The 5,215-nt window shown below is 40.2% G+C and overlaps 1 long non-coding RNA gene across 1 annotated transcript; it reads right to left on the bottom strand.

Annotated features, from left to right (window-relative positions):
• Positions 1-1,046: 1,046 nt before the first annotated feature.
• LOC118358724 (uncharacterized) lies at positions 1,047-3,646 on the bottom strand. The gene is made up of 2 exons (XR_004820523.2): positions 3,578-3,646; positions 1,047-1,465 (listed from the first exon to the last, which is right to left on the bottom strand). It is a non-coding gene; the product is annotated as an uncharacterized LOC118358724 (long non-coding RNA).
• Between the last annotated feature and the right edge of the window lie 1,569 nt (positions 3,647-5,215).

Below are 5,215 nucleotides of genomic sequence, written 5' to 3'. Positions count from 1 at the left end.
TTCTGGTTTGGGCTTAGTGGGACTATCATTTTTTCCCCAACAGGACAATGACCCAACACACCTGCAGGCTACGTAAGGGATATTTGAGTGATGGAGTGCTGCATCAGATGACCTGGCCTCCGCAATCCCCCAACCAACCAAATTGAAATGGTTTGGGATGAGTTGGACCGCAGAGTGTAGAAAAAGCAGCCAACAAGTGCTCAGCATATGTGGGAACTCCTTCAAGATGAAGATGGTTGAGAGAATGCCAAGAGTGTGCAAAGCTGTCATCAAAGGTGTCTATTTGAAGAATCTCAAATATAAAATATATTTTGATTTGTTTAATACTTTTCTGGTTACTACTTGATTCCATATGTGTTATTTCCTAGTTGTGATGTCTTCACTATTATTCTAAAATGTAGACAATTGTACAAATAAAGAAAAAACATTGAATGAGTAGGTGTTCTAAGACTTTTGACCAGTGGTGTACATTCATATAGATAGCATCAGAGTTATCCTCAGTGAGCAAGTTTCAGATAGACACCAAACATGGGTACTATACCATTATTCATTCACCCTAGTCAGTCTGGATACTGTAACAGCGAGATTTACATGTTGGCCCCTCAGAGCGGGAAGGGTTGTCTAGTCCTTGGGCATTGTCCTTTGTTCCTGGACCATTTTCTATGCAGCTCCAGGTGTCAGAGAACACATAAATTAGGGCCGAGCATACAAAGCGTTTGTCTGCTGTTACCTTGTCTGAGGTCTATGCAACCAAATATTACCTCCGTGTGCCAATCATTTTGTCCATATCATCGTCTTTATTTTCTAAATTAAAATGGTAAAGTTAAATTGACAAAGTAAAATTTGTTTCGCAATGTTCAAAATCTAATAAGGTGTGGTGATTATTTTCTTCAACTTATTTTAGAAGAAATAGTGAATTATTAAGAAAAGTGCAAGTTTGCCAACATCTTTTTTTACTCAAACCGACAAGGCCCGTATTGGACCTGTGGGCTGTAGGTTGGACAACCCTGCCATTGTGAGGACAGACGCTGGAGACGAGAAACAAGTACAGGGATTGAACATTTAATGAAACACGGACAAGAACAGAATAAGCACAGCGTCTGGACAGGGGAAAACAAAATGACAATAATGCTGACATGGGGACGAAACATAGGTAACAGACAGATATAGGGAAGGCAAACAAAACGTGAAGGAGTCCAGGTGAGTCGAATGAGTGCAGATGCGGGTAATGATGGTGACAGGTGTGGGTAAAGAAGGGCAGACTGGTGCCCTTGAGTGCCAGAGAGGGGAAGCCGGAGCAGGCGTGACAGTGCCCCCTTCTGGCCGAGCGATGGGCACTGGACGAGCCGGCTATGGCGTGGAAGCTCAATGAGCCGGGTGAGGCGTGGGAGCCCGACAAGCCGGCTAAGCCATGGGAGCCTGACTAACCAGCTGAGGTGTGAAAGCCTGAAGATCCCAATGAGGCCTGGGAGCCCAGAGATGTGGTAGTCATTTAAAAATCATATTAACCAGTATTATTCCACACAGAGTGAGACCATGCAACTTATTAGGTGATTTGTAAAGCACATGTTTACTCCTGAACCTATTTAGGCTTGCCATAACAAAGGGGTTGAAAACTTATTGACCCAAGACATTTCAGCTTTTTATTTTCAATTAATTTGTAAACATTTCTAAAAACGAAATTCTACTCTGACATTATGGGGTATTGTGTGTAGATTAGTGACACAATGTGAAGTATTGCATGTAGACCAGTGACATTTAAAAATATATATATATTTAAATTCAGGCTGTAACGCAACAAAATGTGGAAAAAGTCAAGCGGGTTGAATATTTTCTGATGTTATCTTGCTTGGCCATTTGAATGATAACGTTTGAATTAATATGCAATTGATCCAAATGAGCAAAACAAGCCCATCAGCAATAACATCCTTAAAGGACATTTCCACTCAAAAATTATATATGCATATTTAATTTGCTTTCACAAGTATTTACCCCCCTTGGCCATTTTCCTAATTTGTTGCCTTGTAATCTGTAATAAAAATCAATAAAAATTGTATCATTTGATTTATACAATGCCTACCACTTTGAAGAGGCAATATATTTTTTAATTGTGAAACACACAAGAAATAAGACAAAAAATCTCAAAACTTGAGCGTGCATAACTATTCACCCCCCAAAGTCAATACTTTGTAGAGCCACCCTTTGCAGCAATTACAGTTGCACGTCTCTTGGGGTAGGTTTCTATAAGCTTGGTACATCTAGCCACTGGGATTTTTGCCCATTTTCAAGGCAAAACTGCTCCAGCCTCTTCAAGTTGGATGGGTTCCGCAGGTATACAGTAATCTTTAAGTCATACCCCATATTCTCAATTGGATTGAGGTCTGGGCTTTGACCAGGCGATTCCAAAACATTTAAATATTTCCCCTTAAACCACTCAAGTGTTGCTTTAGCAGTATGCTTAGGGTCATTGTCCTGCTGGAAGGTGAACCTCTGTCCCAGTCGCAAATCTCTTGAAGACTGAAACAGGTTTCCCTCAAGAATTTCCCTGTATTTACCGCCATCCATCATTCCTTCAATTCTGACCAGTTTCAAGTCCCTGCTGCCAATGAAAAACATACCCATAGCATGATGCTGCCACCACCATGCTTCACTGTGGAGATGGTGTTCTCGGGGTGATGGGAGGTGTTGGGTTTGCGAAAGACATAACATTTCCTTGTTGGCCAAAAAGCTCCAAATGTGTTTGCTTATTTTTTTCTTTCAGCAATGGCTTTTTTTCTGGCCACTCTTCTGTAAAGCCCAGCTCTGTGGAGTGTACGGCTTAAAGTAGTCATATGGACAGATACTCCACTGTGGAGCTATGCAGCGCCTTCAAGGTTATCTTTGTCTCTTTGTTGCCTCTCTGATTAACATATATATTCGATAATATATCCGTCGAGGCAATTGGTTTCTCATAAGAAGCGATTGGAAAAATGGCTACCTCAGTATTTTACGTGAGATTTTCTGTGGGAGACACCATGTGACCACATGCTATATATGGTCCCTTACAGCCATTCTTCAATGGAAATGCCTAAAAAGACGTCACAATGCTGTAGACACCTTGGGGAAAACGTGGAAAACGTAAGCTCATTCGTAGCTCATTCACAGCCATATAAGGAGTCATTGGCATGAGGCGGTTTCAAAAAATGCAGCACTTCCTGGTTGGATTTTTATCTGGGTTTCGCCTGTAACATCAGTTCTGTGGCACTCACAGACAATATCTTGCAGTTTTGGAAACGTCAGAGTGTCTTCTTTCCAAAGATGTCATTTATATGCATAGTCAAGCATCTTTTCATGACAAAATATCTTGTTTAAAACGGGAACGTTTTTCATCCAAAAATTAAAATATGCGCCACCCTAAATCATAGAGGTTAATGGTTAATGCCCTCCTTGCCTGGTCTGTGAGTTTGGTGGACGGCCCTCTCTTAGCAGGTTTGTTGAGGTTCCATATTCTTTTAATTTTTTAATAATGGATTTAATGGTGCTCTGTGGGATGTTCAAAGTTTCAGATATAGTTCTTCTCCACAACTTTGTCTCTGACCTGTTTCGAGAGCTCCTTGGTCTTCATGGTGCTGCTTGCTTGGTGGTGCAACTTGCTTAGTGGTGTTGCAGACTCTGGGGCCTTTCAGAACAGGTGTATACATATATACTGAGATCATGTGACAGATCATTTGACACTTAGATTGCACACAGGTGGACTTTATTTAACTAATTATGTTACTTCTGAAGGCAAATGGTTGCACCAGATCTTATTTAGGGGCTTCATAGCAAAGGGGGTGAATACATATGCACGCAACATTTTTCCGTTTTGTATTTTTTTTTTATTTAAAAAAAATAACCTATTTTTTTCATGTCCATTACATGACATCCAAATAAAAATAAATTTCAATTACAGGTTGTAATGCAACAAAATAGGAAAGATGCCAAGGGGGGTGACTACTTTTGCAAGGCGCTGGACATTGGAGCAGTCAAGTGTCACTTGCCACATCATAATGATGATGATGCAAAATGCATCATATAATGCAAAACGGTGAATGAACCTATCTGTCTTGCAGGCTACAGTGCCTTCAGAAGTATTCACATCCTTAGATTATTTTCCAAATTTTGTTGTTACAGCCTGAATTTAAAATGGATTACATTTAGAGTTTTTGTCACTGGCTTACATACACTACCCTATAATGTCAAAGTGGAATTTTGTTTTTAGAATTTTTTGCAAATTAATCAAATATGAATTCATGAAATGTATTGAGTCAGTAAAATGTGGATTAAGTCAAGGGTTTTGAATAATATCTGGTGAATGCACTGTATATTCATTGGCAAAAAGATCTTGGTTTAGTGTGTATGGCGCTTTTCATTGTGCAGTGGAGATAGGCCACAGATTTCGCGGCAACCTGCCACTTCAAAAGCACTCAATCATTGGTCTCGGGGTCTCTGGATTTTAACTTTATGTTTATTGGGATAAAGTGTGAAATAAGCAGAATTCAATATACTTTCAATGAAATAACCCCTCCCCAAAAAAGTTGCCCCCTGAACAATTTCAACTGCCCCATTAGTCCCTTTATCCTGGCGCCGGTGCTGACAATATACACCTCCTTCTCCTTTAGATCTGCCTTTTGTTAAGTCATCTTAGCCTTACAATCATAACATCTGCACAAAAACAACATGTGGATGAAAAGGCCTACATATTTATAACATTATTTTAACGGCTGCACTGCAGTACTGTAAGTGTGTACAGGGCCTTAATTAAAGGTTTTTCTGTGGGATATTTCATTGGATGCTGCCATTATGTTGGCAGAGTGAATAGCAGGCAAAGGAAAGACTATTGGGAACTAAATGAGCTCAGAATGGGAAACATTATGATGTCAATGAGCTTTAGGTCATACAAGTCCGAGCTCAAGGATGATGCCAGAGTATCCGCATTGGATTATTTAAAAAATATATATATCCTAGTCGGAGCTCTTTAAAAAAAATATATATATATATTTTTTTTTTTTGTTTCCAGTCTTGACCACAGTGGTCGGATGTCAGAGATTTCATTGTTCTGAGTTTGGAGTTTGAATGTACCATTAAGCTGAGAGGTGGTCATAACGGCTGGGGCCGAGTCAGCCCTGACCTTGCCTGAGGGAAATGAGTGAGAGCACCCCTGTGGCCTCAGAATCCAGGACCCGAATCTTCAAGG

The sequence above is a fragment of the Oncorhynchus keta genome, chromosome 26 (genome assembly GCF_023373465.1).
Source record: "Oncorhynchus keta strain PuntledgeMale-10-30-2019 chromosome 26, Oket_V2, whole genome shotgun sequence".
NCBI lineage: Eukaryota > Metazoa > Chordata > Actinopteri > Salmoniformes > Salmonidae > Oncorhynchus > Oncorhynchus keta.
The sequence above is the reverse complement of the archived record's forward strand: the minus strand, read 5'-3'. Positions and strand labels throughout refer to the sequence as shown.